This window comes from Balaenoptera physalus (assembly GCF_965194825.1).
Source record: "Balaenoptera physalus genome assembly, contig: HAP1_SCAFFOLD_550, whole genome shotgun sequence".
Taxonomy (NCBI): domain Eukaryota; kingdom Metazoa; phylum Chordata; class Mammalia; order Artiodactyla; family Balaenopteridae; genus Balaenoptera; species Balaenoptera physalus.
The window spans coordinates 76,889-99,853 of NW_028126182.1; positions in this window are offsets into that span (position 1 = coordinate 76,889).

The window sequence follows — 22,965 nt, forward strand, 5'->3', positions numbered from 1 at the left end:
AATTGTGATGAAAATGGTCATGGAGCAATGTGATGAAAGTTTTCATGGAACATCGTGATGAAAAGTGCCTGGGAGCATTGTGACGATAAAGGCCATGGAGCATTGTGATGACAAGTGTCATGGAGCATTGTAATGAAAGGTTTCATTGTGCACCGTGATGACAAGGGGGATGGAGTATTGTGATGAAACTGGTCCTGCAGCATTGTGATAACAAAAGCCATGGAGCATTGTGATGACAGGCATCATGGAGCATTGTGAAGAAAGAGGCCATGGGGAATTTTAATGACTATAGAGAAATGTGATGAAAATGGTCAGCGAGCATAGTGGTTAAAGTGGTCATTGAGAATTGTGATGAAAAGCGACATAGAGCATTGTGATGACAAAGGTCATGGAGAACTGTGATGACCAGGTTCATGTAGCATTGTGATGACACAGTCATGGAACATTGTGATGACAAGAATTCTGCAGCATTGTGAGGAAAAAGGCATGGAGCATTGTGATTATAGGGGACATGGAGCATTGTGATGACATGGTAAGCGAACACTGTGATGACAGGTGTTATGGAGCAATGTGATGACAAGTGTCATGGAGCATAGTGATGAGAGGGGCCTTGGAGAATTGTGATGACAGGCGTCATGGGGCATTGAGATGGCAGTGGTCTTGGAGCATTATGATGAAAGGTGTTATGGAGCACTGTGATTACAGGGGCCATGGAGCATTGTGAATACAAAGGCCATGGAGCATTGAGATGACAGTGGTCATGGAGCATTGTGCTGAAAGTGGTAATGGATCATTGTGATGACAAGTGTCCTGGGACCCAGTGATGACATAGTTCATGGAGCATGGTGATGACATTGGTCATGGCGAATTGTGATGACAATGTCATGGGGCATTGTGATGGCAGTAGTCATCTAGAAATGTGATTAAAGTTATTAGGGAGCACAGTAATGAAAGGGGCTATGGAGCATTGTTATGAAAAGTGTCATGGAGCATGGTGATGAAACAGACATGGAGGATTATGATGACAAGAGTTCTGGAGCCTTGTGATGACAAGGGCATGGAGCATTGTGATTACAGGGGTCATGGAACATTCTGATAAGAAGGTTCATAAAGCATTTTGATGACAGGGGTCATGGAGTATTGTGTTGACAAGGGTATGGAGCATTGTAGTGATAGGATATCTGGAGCATTGTGATGAAAAGGGGATGGAGCACTTTGATGACAGGGTCCAAGGAGCATTGTGCTGACAATGGCATGGAGCATTGTGATGAAAAGGGTACTGGAGCACTGTGAGGAAAGGAGTCATGGATCATTGTGATGACAGGGGTCATGGAGCTTTGTGATGACAAGGTTCATGGAGCATTTTGATGACACGGTCAAGGAACATTGCGATGAAAAGAATTCTGGAGCATTGTGATGAAAGGGCATGGAGCATTGTGATAAAAGGTGACAAGGAGCATTGTGATGATATGGGCAGAGAACTTTGTGATGACAGGGGTCATGGAGCATTGTGTTGAAAAGTGGTCATGGATCACTGTGATGCCAACTGTCCTGGAACCTAGTGATGACACGGTGCCTACAGCATTGAGATGACAAGGGCCAAGGCGAATTGTGATGACACGTGTCATGGGGCATTGTGATGACATTGGTCATCTTGCATTGTGATGACAGTGGTCATGTAGAGTTTTGATTAAAGGTATCATGGAGCACTGTGATGACAAAGGCCAAGGAACATTTTGATGACAAGTGTCATTGAGCAATGGGATGAGACGGGAATGGAGTATTATGATGACAAGTGTTCTGGAGCATTGTGATGACAAGGGCCAGTAGCATTGTGAATACAGGGGCCATGGAGCATTGTGATGACAACGGCATGTAGCATTATGATGACACGGGCATGGAGCATTGTAATGATAGGATATCTGGAGCATTCTGATGAAAAGGGGATGGAGCATTTTGATGACAGGGTCCAAAGATCATTGTGCTGACAATGGCATGGAGCATTGTGATGAAAAGGGTACTGGAGCACTGTGAGGTAAGGAGTCATGGATCATTGTGCTGACAGGGGTCATGGAGCTTTGTGATAACAAGGGTCATGGAGCATTGTGATGACACGGTCAAAGAACATTGCGATGAGAAGAATTCTGGAGCATTGTGATGAAAGGCCATGGAGCACCGTGATTAAAGGAGACAAGGAGCATTGTGATGATATGGGCAGAGAACTTTGTGATGACAGTGGTCATGGAGCATTGTGATGAAAAGTGTCATGGAACATTGTGCTGACTGGGATCATGGAGCTTTTTGGTAAGAGAGGGCTTGGAGATTTGTGATGGCAGGCGTGATGGGGCATTGTGATGACAGCGGTCTTGGAGCACTGTGGTGAAAGGGGTCATGGAGCACTGTGATTACAGGGGCCATGGAGCATTGTGAATACAAAGGCTATGGAGCATTGAGATGACAGGGGTCATGGAGCATTGTGATGAAAGTTGTAATGGATCATTTTGAAGACAAGTGTCATGGGGCATTTTGATGACATTGGCATGGAGCATTATAATGACAACAGCTCTGAAGACTTCTGATGACAAGGGCATGGAGCATTGTGATTACAGGAGACATGGAGCATTGTGATGACATTGGCAGGGATCATTGTGATTACAGGGATCATGGAGCATTTTGATGACAAGTGTCATGCAATATTGTGCTGACACAGATCATGGAGCATTTTGATGAGAGTGGCCTTGGAGCACAGTGATGAGAGACGTCATGGGGCATTATGGTGACAGTGGTCAAGGAGCATTGTGATGAAAGTGTTAATGGAGCAATGCGATTATCGGGACAATGGAGCATTGAGATAACAGAGTTCTTCGAGCATTGTGATGAAAGTGGTCATGGATCACTGTGATGACAAGTGTCCTGGAACCTAGTGATGACACGGTTCCTACAGCATTGAGATGACAAGTGCCAAGGCGAAATGTGATGACACGTGTCATGGGGCATTGTGATGACATTTGTCATCTTGCATTGTGATGACAGTGGTCATGTAGAGTTTTGATTAAAGGTATCATGGAGCACAGTGATGACAAAGTCCAAGGAACATTTTGATGACAAGGGTCATTGAGCAATGGGATGAAACGGGAATGGAGTATTATGATGACAAGTGTTCTGCAGCATTGTGATGACAAGGGCATGGAGCATTGTGATTACAGTGGCCATGGAGCATTGTGATGACAACGGCATGTAGCATTGTGATGACAGGGGTTATTGAGCATTGTGATTACAAAGACCATGAGGCATTTTGATGACAGGGGCCTTGGAGAATTGTGATGACAATGGTCATCAAGCATTGTGTTGACAGGAGTCATAGAGCATTGTGATGAGAAAGACCATGGAGCATGGTGATGACAGAGGCCATGGAACATTGTGATGAGAAGGCCATGTACCATTGTGATTACATGGGTAATAGAGCATTGTGATGACAAGGGCTGGGAACCTTGTGGTGACCAGGGTCATGGAGCATTTTGATGAGAACTTTCATGGAACATTGTGATGACAGGGGTCATGGAGCATTGTGTTGAAAGGGAACATGGAGCAGTGTTATTACAGGGTCCAGGCAGTATTGTGATTACAGGTGTTATGGGGCACTGTGATGACAGGGGTATGGAGCATTGTGCTGAAAATTGTCTTGGAGCATTGTGATGACAGAGGTCACAGAGAATTGCGATAAAAGGTATCATGCAGCATTTTGATGACAACGGTCATGGATCATTTTGATGACAGGGGTCATGGAACATTCTGATAACAAGGTTCATAAAGCATTTTGATGACAGGGTTCATGGAGTATTGTGTTGACACGGGCATGGAGCATTGTAGTGATAGGATATCTGGAGCATTGTGATGAAAAGGGGATGGAGCATTTTGATGACAGGGTCCAAGGAGCATTGTGCTGACAATGGCATGGAGCATTGTGATGAAAAGGGTACTGGAGCACTGTGAGGAAAGGAGTCATGGATCATTGTGATGACAGGGGTCATGGAGCTTTGTGATGACAAGGGTCATGGAGCATTTTGATGACACGGTCAAGGAACATTGCGATGACAAGAATTCTGGAGCATTGTGATGAAAGGGCATGGAGCATTGTGATAAAAGGTGACAAGGAGCATTGTGATGATATGGGCAGAGAACATTGTGATGACTGGGGTCATGGAGCATTGTGGTGAAAGGGGTCATGGAGCACTGTGATTACAGGGGCCATGGAGCATTGTGAATACAAAGGTTATGGAGCATTGAGATGACAGGTTTCATGGAGCATTGTGATGAAAGTGATCATGGCTCATTGTGATGACAAGTGTCCTGGAACCTTGTGATGACACGGTTCATGGAGCATTGTGATGACAAGAACCATGGCGAATTGTGATGACATCTGTCATGGGGCATTGTGATGACAGGGTCATGCAGCATTGTGATTACAGGGGTTATGGTTCACTGTGATGACAGGGGGCATGGAGCATTGTGATGAAAATTGTCCGGGAGCTTTGTGATGATAGCGGTCCCAGAGAATTTGGATGAAAGGTATCATGCAGCATTGTGATGACAACGGTCATGGATCATTTTCATGACAGTGGTCATGGAACATTCTGATAACAAGGTTCATAAAGCATTTTGATGAGAGGGGTCATGGAACATTGTGTTGACACGGGTATGGAGCATTGTAATGATAGGATATCTGGAGCATTGTGATGAAAAGGGGATGGAGCATTTTGATGATAGGGTTCAAGGAGCATTGTGCTGACAATGGCATGGACGATTGTGACAAAAATGGTACTGGAGCACTGTGAGGAAAGGAGTCATGGATCATTGTGATTACAGGGTTCATGGAGCTTTGTGATGACAAGTGTCATGGAGCATTCTGATGACACAGTCAAGGAACATTGCGATGACAAGAATTCTGGAGCATAGTGATGAAAGGGCATGGAGCATTGTGATTAAAGGTGACAAGGAGCATTGTGATGATATGGGCAGAGAACATTGTGATGAAAGGGGTCATGGAGCATTGTGATGAAAAGTGTCATGGAACATTGTGCTGACAGGGATCATGGAGCTTTTTGGTAAGAGAGGCCTTGGAGATTTGTGATGGCAGGCGTCATAGGGCATTGTGATGACAGCGGTCTTGGAGCATTGGGATAAAAGGGGTCATGGAGCACTGTGATGACAAGGGGCCATGGAGCATTGTGAATACAAAGGCTATGGAGCATTGAGATGACAGGGTTCATGGAGCATTGTGATGAAAGTGATCATGGATCATTGTGATGACAAGTGTCCTGGAACCTTGTGATGACACGGTTCATGGAGCATTGTAATGACAAGGACCATGGCGAATTGTGATGACATCTGTCATGGGGCATTGTGATTACAGTGGTCATCTAGAATTGTGATGAAAGGTATCATGGAGCACTGTGATGACAGGGGCCATTGAACATTGTAATGACAAAGGCCATGGAGCATTGTGATGACAAGTGTCATAGGGCATTTTGATGACTTTGGCATGGAGCATTATGATGACAAGAGTTCTCAAGCATTTTGATGACAAGGGCATGGAACATTGTGATGACAAGGCCATGTACCATTGTGATTCCAAGGGTCATGGAGCATTGTGATGACAAGGGCAGGGAACCTTGTGGTGACTGGGGTCATGGGACATTCTGTTGAAAGGGAACATGGAGCACTGTGATTACAGGGTCCATGGAGCATTGTGAATACATAGGCCATGGAACAATGTGATGACAGGCTCATGTAGCATTCTGATGACAGGGTCATGGAGCATTGTGATGACAGGGGTTATGGGGCACTGTGATTACAGGGGGCATGGGGCATTGAGATGAATATTGTCCTGGAGCATCCTAATGACAGCGGTCACAGAGAAACGGGATGAAAGGTATCATGCAGCAGTGTGATGACAACGGTCATGGATTATTTTGATGACAGCAGTCATGGTGCATTTTGAAAACAAACTTCATAAAGCATTGTGCTGACAGGGGTCATAGAGCATTGTGATGAGAAAGACCATGGAGCTTGGTGATGACAGAGGCCATGGAACTTTGTGATGACAAGGCTATGTAGCATTGTGATGACAATGGTCATGGATCATTCTGATGACAGGGGTCATGGAACATTCTGATAACAAGGTTCATAAAGCATTTTGATGACACGGGTCATGGAGCATTGTGTTGACACGGGCATGGAGCATTGTAGTGACAGGATATCGGGAGCATTGTGATGAAAAGTGGATGGAGGATTTTGATGACAGTGTCCTTGGAGCATTGTGCTGACAATGGCATGGAGCATTTTGATGAAAATGGTACTGGAGCACTGTGAGGAGAGGAGTCATGGTTCATTATGTTGACAGGGGTCATGGAGCTTTGTGATGACAAGGGTCATGGAGCATTGTGATGACACGGTCAAGGAACATTGCGATGACAAGAATTCAGGAGCATTGTGATGAAAGGGAATGGAGCATTGTGATTAAAGGTGACAAGGAGAATTGTGATGATATGGGCAGAGAACTTTGTGATGACAGGGGTCATGGAGCATTGTGCTGAAAAGTGTCATGGAACATTGTGCTGACAGGGATCATGGAGATTTTTGGTAAGAGAGGCCTTGGAGACTTGTGATGGCAGGCGTCATGGGGCATTGTGATGAGAGCGGTCTTGGAGCATTGTGATTAAAGGAGTCAAGGAGCACTGTGATGAGAGGGACCATGGAGCATTGTGAATACAAAGGCTATGGAGCATTGAGATGACAGGGTTCCTGGAGCATTGTGATGAATGTGATCATGGATCATTGTGATGACAAGTGTCCTGGAACCTTGTGATGACACGGTTCATGGAGCATTGTAATGACAAGACCATGGCGAATTGTGATGACATCTGTCATGGATCATTGTGATGACATTGGCAGGGATCATTGTGATTACAAGGATCATGGAGCATTGTGATGACAAGTGTCATGCAATATTGTGCAGACACAGATCATGGAGCATTTTGATGAGAGTGGCCTTGGAGCACAGTGATGAGAGACGTCATGGGGCATTAAGGTGACAGTGGTCAAGGAGCATTATGATGAAAGTGTTCATGGAGCTACGTGATTATCGGGACAATGGAGCATTGTGAATACAAAGGCCATGGAGCATTGAGATAACAGAGTTCCTGGAGCATTGTGATTAAAGTGGTCATGGATCACTGTGATGACAAGTGTCCTGGAACCTAGTGATGACACGGTGCCTACAGCATTGAGATGACAAGGGCCAAGGCGAATTGTGATGACACGTGTCATGGGGCATTGTGATGACATTGGTCATCTTGCATTGTGATGACAGTGGTCATATAGAGTTTTGATTAAAGGTATCATGGAGCACTGTGATGACAAAGGCCAAGGAACATTTTGATGACAAGTGTCATTGAGCAATGGGATGACACGGGAATGGAGTATTATGATGACAACTGTTCTGGAGCATTGTGATGACAAGGGCATGGAACATTGTGATTACAGGGCCATGGAGCATTGTGATGACAACGGCATGGAGCATTGTGATGACACGGGCATGGAGCATTGTAATGATAGGATATCTGGAGCATTCTGATGAAAAGGGGATGGAGCATTTTGATGACAGGGTCCAAAGATCATTGAGCTTACAATGGCATGGAACATTGTGATGAAAAGGGTACTGTAGCACTGTGAGGAAAGGAGTCATGGATCATTGTGATGACAGGGGTCATGGAGATTTGTGATGACAAGGGTCATGGAGCATTGTAATGACACGGTCAAGGATCATTGCGATAACAAGAATTCTGGAGCATTTTGATGAAAGGGCATGGAGCATTGTGATTAAAGGTGATAAGGAGCATTGTGATGATATGGGCAGAGAACTTTGTGATGACAGGGGTCATGGAGCATTGTGATGAAAAGTGTCATGGAACATTGTGCTGACAGGGATCATGGAGCTTTCTGGTAAGAGAGGCCTTGGAGATTTGTGATGGCAGGCCTCATGGGGCATTGTAATGACAGCGGTCTTGGAGCATTTTGATGAAATGGGTCATAGAGCACTGTGATTACAGGGGCCATGGAGCATTGTGAATACAAAGGCTATGGAGCATTGAGATGACAGGTTTCAAGGAGCATTGTGATGAAAGTGATCATGGATCATTGTGATGACAAGTGTCCTGGAACCTTGTGATGACACGGTTCATGGAGCATTGTGATGACAAGGACCATGCGAATTGTGATGACATCAGTCATGGGGCATTGTGGTGATAGTGGTCATCTAGATTTGTGATGAAAGGTATCAGGGAGCACTGTGATTACAGGGACCATGGAACATTGTGATGACAAAGGCCATGGAGCATTGTGATGACAAGTGTCATGGGGCATTTTGATGACATTGGCATGGAGCATTATGATGACAAGAGTTCTGGAGCATTTTGATGACAAGGGCATAGAGCATTGTGATGACAGGGCCCATGGAGCATTGTGATGAAAAGGGCAGGGAACATTGTGATGACTGGGTTCATGGAGCATTGTGATGAAAGGGGCCATGGAGCATTGAGATGACAGGCGTCATGAGGCATGGTGATGACAGTGGTCATGGAGCATTGTGATGAAAGAGATCATGGAGCAATATGATAACAGGGGCCATGGAGCATTGTGATGACAGGTGTATTGGAGCATTGTGATGAAAGTAGTCATGGATCATTGTGATGACATGTGTCCTGGAACACTGTGATGACACGGTTCATCGAGTATTGTGATGACAAGGGTCATAGCGAATTGTGATGACAGGTGTCATGGGGCAATGTGATGACCATGATCATCTAGGAATTGTGATGAAAGGTATCATGGAGCACTGTGATGACTGGGGGCATGAAGCATTGTTATGAAACTTGTCCTGGATTATTGTGATGACAGCAGTCATGGAGAATTGTGATGACTGTGATTATGCAGCATTGTGTTGACAAGGGTACGGACAATTGTGATGAAAATGGTCATGGAGCAATGTGATGAAAATTTTCATGGAACATCGTGATGAAAAGTGCCTGGGAGCATTGTGACGATAAAGGCCATGGAGCATTGTGATGACAAGTGTCATGGAGCATTGTAATGAAAGGTTTCATTGTGCACCGTGATGACAAGGGGGATGGAGTATTGTGATGAAACTGGTCCTGCAGCATTGTGATAACAAAAGCCATGGAGCATTGTGATGACAGGCATCATGGAGCATTGTGAAGAAAGAGGCCATGGGGAATTTTAATGACTATAGAGAAATGTGATGAAAATGGTCAGCGAGCATAGTGGTTAAAGTGGTCATTGAGAATTGTGATGAAAAGCGACATAGAGCATTGTGATGACAAAGGTCATGGAGAACTGTGATGACCAGGTTCATGTAGCATTGTGATGACACAGTCATGGAACATAGTGATGACAAGAATTCTGCAGCATTGTGAGGAAAAAGGCATGGAGCATTGTGATTATAGGGGACATGGAGCATTGTGATGACATGGTAAGCGAACACTGTGATGACAGGTGTTATGGAGCAATGTGATGACAAGTGTCATGGAGCATAGTGATGAGAGGGGCCTTGGAGAATTGTGATGACAGGCGTCATGGGGCATTGAGATGGCAGTGGTCTTGGAGCATTATGATGAAAGGTGTTATGGAGCACTGTGATTACAGGGGCCATGGAGCATTGTGAATACAAAGGCCATGGAGCATTGAGATGACAGTGGTCATGGAGCATTGTGCTGAAAGTGGTAATGGATCATTGTGATGACAAGTGTCCTGGGACCCAGTGATGACATAGTTCATGGAGCATGGTGATGACATTGGTCATGGCGAATTGTGATGACAATGTCATGGGGCATTGTGATGGCAGTAGTCATCTAGAAATGTGATTAAAGTTATTAGGGAGCACAGTAATGAAAGGGGCTATGGAGCATTGTTATGAAAAGTGTCATGGAGCATGGTGATGAAACAGACATGGAGGATTATGATGACAAGAGTTCTGGAGCCTTGTGATGACAAGGGCATGGAGCATTGTGATTACAGGGGTCATGGAACATTCTGATAAGAAGGTTCATAAAGCATTTTGATGACAGGGGTCATGGAGTATTGTGTTGACACGGGCATGGAGCATTGTAGTGATAGGATATCTGGAGCATTGTGATGAAAAGGGGATGGAGCATTTTGATGACAGGGTCCAAGGAGCATTGTGCTGACAATGGCATGGAGCATTGTGATGAAAAGGGTACTGGAGCACTGTGAGGAAAGGAGTCATGGATCATTGTGATGACAGGGGTCATGGAGCTTTGTGATGACAAGGTTCATGGAGCATTTTGATGACACGGTCAAGGAACATTGCGATGAAAAGAATTCTGGAGCATTGTGATGAAAGGGCATGGAGCATTGTGATAAAAGGTGACAAGGAGCATTGTGATGATATGGGCAGAGAACTTTGTGATGACAGGGGTCATGGAGCATTGTGTTGAAAAGTGGTCATGGATCACTGTGATGCCAACTGTCCTGGAACCTAGTGATGACACGGTGCCTACAGCATTGAGATGACAAGGGCCAAGGCGAATTGTGATGACACGTGTCATGGGGCATTGTGATGACATTGGTCATCTTGCATTGTGATGACAGTGGTCATGTAGAGTTTTGATTAAAGGTATCATGGAGCACTGTGATGACAAAGGCCAAGGAACATTTTGATGACAAGTGTCATTGAGCAATGGGATGAGACGGGAATGGAGTATTATGATGACAAGTGTTCTGGAGCATTGTGATGACAAGGGCCAGTAGCATTGTGAATACAGGGGCCATGGAGCATTGTGATGACAACGGCATGTAGCATTATGATGACACGGGCATGGATCATTGTAATGATAGGATATCTGGAGCATTCTGATGAAAAGGGGATGGAGCATTTTGATGACAGGGTCCAAAGATCATTGTGCTGACAATGGCATGGAGCATTGTGATGAAAAGGGTACTGGAGCACTGTGAGGTAAGGAATCATGGATCATTGTGCTGACAGGGGTCATGGAGCTTTGTGATAACAAGGGTCATGGAGCATTGTGATGACACGGTCAAAGAACATTGCGATGAGAAAAATTCTGGAGCATTGTGATGAAAGGCCATGGAGCATCGTGATTAAAGGAGACAAGGAGCATTGTGATGATATGGGCAGAGAACTTTGTGATGACAGGGGTCATGGAGCATTGTGATGAAAAGTGTCATGGAACATTGTGCTGACTGGGATCATGGAGCTTTTTGGTAAGAGAGGGCTTGGAGATTTGTGATGGCAGGCGTGATGGGGCATTGTGATGACAGCGGTCTTGGAGCACTGTGGTGAAAGGGGTCATGGAGCACTGTGATTACAGGGGCCATGGAGCATTGTGAATAAAAAGGCTATGGAGCAGTGAGATGACAGGGGTCATGGAGCATTGTGATGAAAGTGGTAATGGATCATTTTGAAGACAAGTGTCATGGGGCATTTTGATGACATTGGCATGGAGCATTATAATGACAAGAGCTCTGAAGACGTCTGATGACAAGGGCATGGAGCATTGTGATTACAGGAGACATGGAGCATTGTGATGACATTGGCAGGGATCATTGTGATTACAGGGATCATGGAGCATTGTGATGACAAGTGTCATGCAATATTGTGCTGACACAGATCATGGAGCATTTTGATGAGAGTGGCCTTGGAGCACAGTGATGAGAGACGTCATGGGGCATTATGGTGACAGTGGTCAAGGAGCATTGTGATGAAAGTGTTAATGGAGCAATGCGATTATCGGGACAATGGAGCATTGAGATAACAGAGTTCTTCGAGCATTGTGATGAAAGTGGTCATGGATCACTGTGATGACAAGTGTCCTGGAACCTAGTGATGACACGGTTCCTACAGCATTGAGATGACAAGTGCCAAGGCGAAATGTGATGACACGTGTCATGGGGCATTGTGATGACATTTGTCATCTTGCATTGTGATGACAGTGGTCATGTAGAGTTTTGATTAAAGGTATCATGGAGCACAGTGATGACAAAGTCCAAGGAACATTTTGATGACAAGGGTCATTGAGCAATGGGATGAAACGGGAATGGAGTATTATGATGACAAGTGTTCTGGAGCATTGTGATGACAAGGGCATGGAGCATTGTGATTACAGTGGCCATGGAGCATTGTGATGACAACGGCATGTAGCATTGTGATGACAGGGGTTATTGAGCATTGTGATTACAAAGATCATGAGGCATTTTGATGACATGGGCCTTGGAGAATTGTGATGACAATGGTCATCAAGCATTGTGTTGACAGGAGTCATAGAGCATTGTGATGAGAAAGACCATGGAGCATGGTGATGACAGAGGCCATGGAACATTGTGATGAGAAGGCCATGTACCATTGTGATTACATGGGTAATAGAGCATTGTGATGACAAGGGCTGGGAACCTTGTGGTGACCAGGGTCATGGAGCATTTTGATGAGAACTTTCATGGAACATTGTGATGACAGGGGTCATGGAGCATTGTGTTGAAAGGGAACATGGAGCAGTGTTATTACAGGGTCCAGGCAGTATTGTGATTACAGGTGTTATGGGGCACTGTGATGACAGGGGTATGGAGCATTGTGATGAAAATTGTCTTGGAGCATTGTGATGACAGAGGTCACAGAGAATTGCGATAAAAGGTATCATGCAGCATTTTGATGACAACGGTCATGGATCATTTTGATGACAGGGGTCATGGAACATTCTGATAACAAGGTTCATAAAGCATTTTGATGACAGGGTTCATGGAGTATTGTGTTGACACGGGCATGGAGCATTGTAGTGATAGGATATCTGGAGCATTGTGATGAAAAGGGGATGGAGCATTTTGATGACAGGGTCCAAGGAGCATTGTGCTGACAATGGCATGGAGCATTGTGATGAAAAGGGTACTGGAGCACTGTGAGGAAAGGAGTCATGGATCATTGTGATGACAGGGGTCATGGAGCTTTGTGATGACAAGGGTCATGGAGCATTTTGATGACACGGTCAAGGAACATTGCGATGACAAGAATTCTGGAGCATTGTGATGAAAGGGCATGGAGCATTGTGATAAAAGGTGACAAGGAGCATTGTGATGATATGGGCAGAGAACATTGTGATGACAGGGGTCATGGAGCATTGTGGTGAAAGGGGTCATGGAGCACTGTGATTACAGGGGCCATGGAGCATTGTGAATACAAAGGTTATGGAGCATTGAGATGACAGGTTTCATGGAGCATTGTGATGAAAGTGATCATGGCTCATTGTGATGACAAGTGTCCTGGAACCTTGTGATGACACGGTTCATGGAGCATTGTGATGACAAGAACCATGGCGAATTGTGATGACATCTGTCATGGGGCATTGTGATGACAGGGTCATGCAGCATTGTGATTACAGGGGTTATGGTTCACTGTGATGACAGGGGGCATGGAGCACTGTGTTGAAAGGGAGCATGGAGTAGTGTGATTACAGGGTCCATGGAGCATTGTTAATACATAGGCCATGGAACAATGTTATGACAGGGGTCATGTAGCATTGTGATGACAGGGTCATGGATCATTGTGATTACAGGGGTTATGGTGCACTGTGATGACAGGGGGCATGGAGCATTTTGATGACAAGAACCATGGCGAATTGTGATGACATCTGTCATGGGGCATTGTGATGACAGGGTCATGCAACATTGTGATTACAGGGGTTATGGTTCACTGTGATGACAGGGGGCATGGAGCATTGTGATGAAAATTGTCCTGGAGCTTTGTGATGATAGCGGTCCCAGAGAATTTGGATGAAAGGTATCATGCAGCATTGTGATGACAACGGTCATGGATCATTTTCATGACAGTGGTCATGGAACATTCTGATAACAAGGTTCATAAAGCATTTTGATGAGAGGGGTCATGGAGCATTGTGTTGACACGGGTATGGAGCATTGTAATGATAGGATATCTGGAGCATTGTGATGAAAAGGGGATGGAGCATTTTGATGATAGGGTTCAAGGAGCATTGTGCTGACAATGGCATGGACGATTGTGATAAAAATGGTACTGGAGCACTGTGAGGAAAGGAGTCATGGATCATTGTGATTACAGGGGTCATGGAGCTTTGTGATGACAAGTGTCATGGAGCATTCTGATGACACAGTCAAGGAACATTGCGATGACAAGAATTCTGGAGCATAGTGATGAAAGGGCATGGAGCATTGTGATTGAAGGTGACAAGGAGCATTGTGATGATATGGGCAGAGAACATTGTGATGAAAGGGGTCATGGAGCATTGTGATGAAAAGTGTCATGGAACATTGTGCTGACAGGGATCATGGAGCTTTTTGGTAAGAGAGGCCTTGGAGATTTGTGATGGCAGGCGTCATAGGGCATTGTGATGACAGCGGTCTTGGAGCATTGGGATAAAAGGGGTCATGGAGCACTGTGATGACAAGGGGCCATGGAGCATTGTGAATACAAAGGCTATGGAGCATTGAGATGACAGGGTTCATGGAGCATTGTGATGAAAGTGATCATGGATCATTGTGATGACAAGTGTCCTGGAACCTTGTGATGACACGGTTCATGGAGCATTGTAATGACAAGGACCATGGCGAATTGTGATGACATCTGTCATGGGGCATTGTGATGAGAGTGATCATCTAGAATTGTGATGAAAGGTATCATGGAGCACTGTGATGACAGGGGCCATTGAACATTGTAATGACAAAGGCCATGGAGCATTGTGATGACAAGTGTCATAGGGCATTTTGATGACTTTGGCATGGAGCATTAGGATGACAAGAGTTCTCGAGCATTTTGATGACAAGGGCATGGAGCATTGTGATGACAGGGGCCATGGAACATTGTGTTGACAAAGGCCATGGAGCATGGTGATGACAAGTGTCATGGGGCATTTTAATGACATTGGCACGGAGCATTATGATGACAAGGGTTCTGGAGCATTTTGATGACAAGGGCATGGAACATTGTGATGACAGGGCCCATGGAGCATTGTGATGAAAAGGGCAGGGAACATTGTGATGACTGGATTCATGGAGCATTGTGAAGAAAGGGGCCATTGAGCATTGAGATGACAGGCGTCATGAGGCATGGTGATGACACTGGTCATGGAGCATTGTGATGAAAGAGATCATGGAGCAATATGATAACAGGGGCCATGGAGCATTGTGATGCCAGGTGTATTGGAGCATTGTGATGAAAGAAGTCATGGATGATTGTGATGACATGTGGCCTGGAACACTGTGATGACACGGGTCATCGAGCATTGTGATGACAAGGGCCATGGAGCATTGTGATTACAGGGGCCATGGGGCATTGTGATGACAATGGCATGGAGCATTGTGAGGACAGGGATCATTGAGCATTGTGATTCCAAAACCATGAGGCATTGTGATGAACGGGGCCTTGGAGCATTGTGATGACAATGGTCATCAAGCATTTTGATGACAGGGGTCATAGAGCATTGTGATGAGAAAGACCATGGAGCATAGTGATGACAGAGGCCATGGAACATTGTGATGACAAGGCCATGTACCATTGTGATTCCAAGGGTCATGGAGCATTGTGATGACAAGGGCAGGGAACCTTGTGGTGACTGGGGTCATGGGACATTCTGTTGAAAGGGAACATGGAGCACTGTGATTACAGGGTCCATGGAGCATTGTGAATACATAGGCCATGGAACAATGTGATGACAGGCTCATGTAGCATTCTGATGACAGGGTCATGGAGCATTGTGATGACAGGGGTTATGGGGCACTGTGATTACAGGGGGCATGGGGCATTGAGATGAATATTGTCCTGGAGCATCCTAATGACAGCGGTCACAGAGAAACAGGATGAAAGGTATCATGCAGCAGTGTGATGACAACGGTCATGGATTATTTTGATGACAGCGGTCATGGTGCATTTTGAAAACAAACTTCATAAAGCATTGTGCTGACAGGGGTCATAGAGCATTGTGATGAGAAAGACCATGGAGCTTGGTGATGACAGAGGCCATGGAACTTTGTGATGACAAGGCTATGTAGCATTGTGATGACAAGGGTCATGGATCATTCTGATGACAGGGGTCATGGAACATTCTGATAACAAGGTTCATAAAGCATTTTGATGACACGGGTCAAGGAGCATTGTGTTGACACGGGCATGGAGCATTGTAGTGACAGGATATCGGGAGCATTGTGATGAAAAGGGGATGGAGGATTTTGATGATAGTGTCCAAGGAGCATTGTGCTGACAATGGCATGGAGCATTGTGATGAAAAGGGTACTGGAGCACTGTGAGGAGAGGAGTCATGGATCATTATGATGACAGGGGTCATGGAGCTTTGTGATGACAAGGGTCATGGAGCATTGTGATGACAGGGGCCATGGAACATTGTGTTGACAAAGGCCATGGAGCATGGTGATGACAAGTGTCATGGGGCATTTTAATGACATTGGCACGGAGCATTATGATGACAAGGGTTCTGGAGCATTTTGATGACAAGGGCATGGAACATTGTGATGACAGGGCCCATGGAGCATTGTGATGAAAAGGGCAGGGAACATTGTGGTGACTGGATTCATGGAGCATTGTGAAGAAAGGGGCCATTGAGCATTGAGATGACAGGCGTCATGAGGCATGGTGATGACACTGGTCATGGAGCATTGTGATGAAAGAGATCATGGAGCAATATGATAACAGGGGCCATGGAGCATTGTGATGCCAGGTGTATTGTAGCATTGTGATGAAAGAAGTCATGGATGATTGTGATGACATGTGGCCTGGAACACTGTGATGACACGGGTCATCGAGCATTGTGATGACAAGGGCCATGGAGCATTGTGATTACAGGGGCCATGGGGCATTGTGATGACAATGGCATGGAGCATTGTGAGGACAGGGATCATTGAGCATTGTGATTCCAAAACCATGAGGCATTGTGATGAACGGGGCCTTGGAGCATTGTGATTACAGGGGTCATGGAACATTCTGATAACAAGTTTCATAAAGCATTTTGATGACACGGGTCATGGAGCATTGTGTTGACACGGGCATGGAGCATTGTAGTGACAGGATATCGGGAGCATTGTGATGAAAAGTGGATGGAGGATTTTGATGACAGTGTCCAAGGAGCATTGTGCTGACAATGGCATGGAGCATTTTGATGAAAATGGTACTGGAGCACTGTGAGGAGAGGAGTCATGGTTCATTATGTTGACAGGGGTCATGGAGCTTTGTGATGACAAGGGTCAGGGAGCATTGTGATGACACGGTCAAGGAACATTGCGATGACAAGAATTCAGGAGCATTGTGATGAAAGGGAATGGAGCATTGTGATTAAAGGTGACAAGGAGAATTGTGATGATATGGGCAGAGAACTTTGTGATGACAGGGGTCATGGAGCATTGTGCTGAAAAGTGTCATGGAACATTGTGCTGACAGGGATCATGGAGATTTTTGGTAAGAGAGGCCTTGGAGACTTGTGATGGCAGGCGTCATGGGGCATTGTGATGAGAGCAGTCTTGGAGCATTGTGATTAAAGGAGTCAAGGAGCACTGTGATGAGAGGGACCATGGAGCATTGTGAATACAAAGGCTATGGAGCATTGAGATGACAGGGTTCCTGGAGCATTGTGATGAATGTGATCATGGATCATTGTGATGACAAGTGTCCTGGAACCTTGTGATGACACGGTTCATGGAGCATTGTAATGACAAGACCATGGCGAATTGTGATGACATCTGTCATGGATCATTGTGATGACATTGGCAGGGATCATTGTGATTACAAGGATCATGGAGCATTGTGATGACAAGTGTCATGCAATATTGTGCAGACACAGATCATGGAGCATTTTGATGAGAGTGGCCTTGGAGCACAGTGATGAGAGACGTCATGGGGCATTAAGGTGACAGTGGTCAAGGAGCATTATGATGAAAGTGTTCATGGAGCTACGCGATTATCGGGACAATGGAGCATTGTGAATACAAAGGCCATGGAGCATTGAGATAACAGAGTTCCTGGAGCATTGTGATTAAAGTGGTCATGGATCACTGTGATGACAAGTGTCCTGGAACCTAGTGATGACACGGTGCCTACAGCATTGAGATGACAAGGGCCAGGGCGAATTGTGATGACACGTGTCATGGGGCATTGTGATGACATTGGTCATCTTGCATTGTGATGACAGTGGTCATATAGAGTTTTGATTAAAGGTATCATGGAGCACTGTGATGACAAAGGCCAAGGAACATTTTGATGACAAGTGTCATTGAGCAATGGGATGACACGGGAATGGAGTATTATGATGACAACTGTTCTGGAGCATTGTGATGACAAGGGCATGGAACATTGTGATTACAGGGCCATGGAGCATTGTGATGACAACGGCATGGAGCATTGTGATGACACGGGCATGGAGCATTGTAATGATAGGATATCTGGAGCATTCTGATGAAAAGGGGATGGAGCATTTTGATGACAGGGTCCAAAGATCATTGAGCTTACAATGGCATGGAACATTGTGATGAAAAGGGTACTGTAGCACTGTGAGGAAAGGAGTCATGGATCATTGTGATGACAGGGGTCATGGAGATTTGTGATGACAAGGGTCATGGAGCATTGTAATGACACGGTCAAGGATCATTGCGATAACAAGAATTCTGGAGCATTGTGATGAAAGGGCATGGAGCATTGTGATTAAAGGTGATAAGGAGCATTGTGATGATATGGGCAGAGAACTTTGTGATGACAGGGGTCATGGAGCATTGTGATGAAAAGTGTCATGGAACATTGTGCTGACAGGGATCATGGAGCTTTCTGGTAAGAGAGGCCTTGGAGATTTGTGATGGCAGGCCTCATGGGGCATTGTAATGACAGCGGTCTTGGAGCATTTTGATGAAATGGGTCATAGAGCACTGTGATTACAGGGGCCATGGAGCATTGTGAATACAAAGGCTATGGAGCATTGAGATGACAGGTTTCAAGGAGCATTGTGATGAAAGTGATCATGGATCATTGTGATGACAAGTGTCCTGGAACCTTGTGATGACACGGTTCATGGAGCATTGTGATGACAAGGACCATGCGAATTGTGATGACATCAGTCATGGGGCATTGTGGTGATAGTGGTCATCTAGATTTGTGATGAAAGGTATCAGGGAGCACTGTGATTACAGGGACCATGGAACATTGTGATGACAAAGGCCATGGAGCATTGTGATGACAAGTGTCATGGGGCATTTTGATGACATTGGCATGGAGCATTATGATGACAAGAGTTCTGGAGCATTTTGATGACAAGGGCATAGAGCATTGTGATGACAGGGCCCATGGAGCATTGTGATGAAAAGGGCAGGGAACATTGTGATGACTGGGTTCATGGAGCATTGTGATGAAAGGGGCCATGGAGCATTGAGATGACAGGCGTCATGAGGCATGGTGATGACAGTGGTCATGGAGCATTGTGATGAAAGAGATCATGGAGCAATATGATAACAGGGGCCATGGAGCATTGTGATGACAAGTGTATTGGAGCATTGTGATGAAAGTAGTCATGGATCATTGTGATGACATGTGTCCTGGAACACTGTGATGACACGGTTCATCGAGTATTGTGATGACAAGGGTCATAGCGAATTGTGATGACAGGTGTCATGGGGCAATATGATGACCATGATCATCTAGGAATTGTGATGAAAGGTATCATGGAGCACTGTGATGACTGGGGGCATGAAGCATTGTTATGAAACTTGTCCTGGATTATTGTGATGACAGCAGTCATGGAGAATTGTGATGACTGTGATTATGCAGCATTGTGTTGACAAGGGTACGGACAATTGTGATGAAAATGGTCATGGAGCAATGTGATGAAAATTTTCATGGAACATCGTGATGAAAAGTGCCTGGGAGCATTGTGACGATAAAGGCCATGGAGCATTGTGATGACAAGTGTCATGGAGCATTGTAATGAAAGGTTTCATTGTGCACCGTGATGACAAGGGGGATGGAGTATTGTGATGAAACTGGTCCTGCAGCATTGTGATAACAAAAGCCATGGAGCATTGTGATGACAGGCATCATGGAGCATTGTGAAGAAAGAGGCCATGGGGAATTTTAATGACTATAGAGAAATGTGATGAAAATGGTCAGCGAGCATAGTGGTTAAAGTGGTCATTGAGAATTGTGATGAAAAGCGACATAGAGCATTGTGATGACAAAGGTCATGGAGAACTGTGATGACCAGGTTCATGTAGCATTGTGATGACACAGTCATGGAACATAGTGATGACAAGAATTCTGCAGCATTGTGAGGAAAAAGGCATGGAGCATTGTGATTATAGGGGACATGGAGCATTGTGATGACATGGTAAGCGAACACTGTGATGACAGGTGTTATGGAGCAATGTGATGACAAGTGTCATGGAGCATAGTGATGAGAGGGGCCTTGGAGAATTGTGATGACAGGCGTCATGGGGCATTGAGATGGCAGTGGTCTTGGAGCATTATGATGAAAGGTGTTATGGAGCACTGTGATTACAGGGGCCATGGAGCATTGTGAATACAAAGGCCATGGAGCATTGAGATGACAGTGGTCATGGAGCATTGTGCTGAAAGTGGTAATGGATCATTGTGATGACAAGTGTCCTGGGACCCAGTGATGACATAGTTCATGGAGCATGGTGATGACATTGGTCATGGCGAATTGTGCTGACAATGTCATGGGGCATTGTGATGGCAGTAGTCATCTAGAAATGTGATTAAAGTTATTAGGGAGCACAGTAATGAAAGGGGCTATGGAGCATTGTTATGAAAAGTGTCATGGAGCATGGTGATGAAACAGACATGGAGGATTATGATGACAAGAGTTCTGGAGCCTTGTGATGACAAGGGCATGGAGCATTGTGATTACAGGGGTCATGGAACATTCTGATAAGAAGGTTCATAAAGCATTTTGATGACAGGGGTCATGGAGTATTGTGTTGACACGGGCATGGAGCATTGTAGTGATAGGATATCTGGAGCATTGTGATGAAAAGGGGATGGAGCATTTTGATGACAGGGTCCAAGGAGCATTGTGCTGACAATGGCATGGAGCATTGTGATGAAAAGGGTACTGGAGCACTGTGAGGAAAGGAGTCATGGATCATTGTGATGACAGGGGTCATGGAGCTTTGTGATGACAAGGTTCATGGAGCATTTTGATGACACGGTCAAGGAACATTGCGATGAAAAGAATTCTGGAGCATTGTGATGAAAGGGCATGGAGCATTGTGATAAAAGGTGACAAGGAGCATTGTGATGATATGGGCAGAGAACTTTGTGATGACAGGGGTCATGGAGCATTGTGTTGAAAAGTGGTCATGGATCACTGTGATGCCAACTGTCCTGGAACCTAGTGATGACACGGTGCCTACAGCATTGAGATGACAAGGGCCAAGGCGAATTGTGATGACACGTGTCATGGGGCATTGTGATGACATTGGTCATCTTGCATTGTGATGACAGTGGTCATGTAGAGTTTTGATTAAAGGTATCATGGAGCACTGTGATGACAAAGGCCAAGGAACATTTTGATGACAAGTGTCATTGAGCAATGGGATGAGACGGGAATGGAGTATTATGATGACAAGTGTTCTGGAGCATTGTGATGACAAGGGCCAGTAGCATTGTGAATACAGGGGCCATGGAGCATTGTGATGACAACGGCATGTAGCATTATGATGACACGGGCATGGAGCATTGTAATGATAGGATATCTGGAGCATTCTGATGAAAAGGGGATGGAGCATTTTGATGACAGGGTCCAAAGATCATTGTGCTGACAATGGCATGGAGCATTGTGATGAAAAGGGTACTGGAGCACTGTGAGGTAAGGAATCATGGATCATTGTGCTGACAGGGGTCATGGAGCTTTGTGATGACAAGGTTCATGGAGCATTTTGATGACACGGTCAAGGAACATTGCGATGAAAAGAATTCTGGAGCATTGTGATGAAAGGGCATGGAGCATTGTGATAAAAGGTGACAAGGAGCATTGTGATGATATGGGCAGAGAACTTTGTGATGACAGGGGTCATGGAGCATTGTGTTGAAAAGTGTCATGGAACATTGTGCTGACAGGGATCATGGAGCTTTCTGGTAAGAGAGGCCTTGGAGATTTGTGATGGCAGGCCTCATGGGGCATTGTGATGACAGCGGTCTTGGAGCATTTTGATGAAATGGGTCATAGAGCACTGTGATTACAGGGGCCATGGAGCATTGTGAATACAAAGGCTATGGAGCATTGAGATGACAGGTTTCATGGAGCATTGTGATGAAAGTGATCATGGATCATTGTGATGACAAGTGTCCTGGAACCTTGTGATGACACGGTTCATGGAGCATTGTGATGACAAGGACCATGCGAATTGTGATGACATCAGTCATGGGGCATTGTGGTGACAGTGGTCATCTAGAATTGTGATGAAAGGTATCAGGGAGCACTGTGATAACAGGGACCATGGAACATTGTGATGACAAAGGCCATGGAGCATTGTGATGACAAGTGTCATGGGGCATTTTGATGACATTGGCATGGAGCATTATGATGACAAGAGTTCTGGAGCATTTTGATGACAAGGGCATAGAGCATTGTGATGACAGGGCCCATGGAGCATTGTGATGAAAAGGGCAGGGAACATTGTGATGACTGGGTTCATGGAGCATTGTGATGAAAGGGGCCATGGAGCATTGAGATGACAGGCGTCATGAGGCATGGTGATGACAGTGGTCATGGAGCATTGTGATGAAAGAGATCATGGAGCAATATGATAACAGGGGCCATGGAGCATTGTGATGACAGGTGTATTGGAGCATTGTGATGAAAGTAGTCATGGATC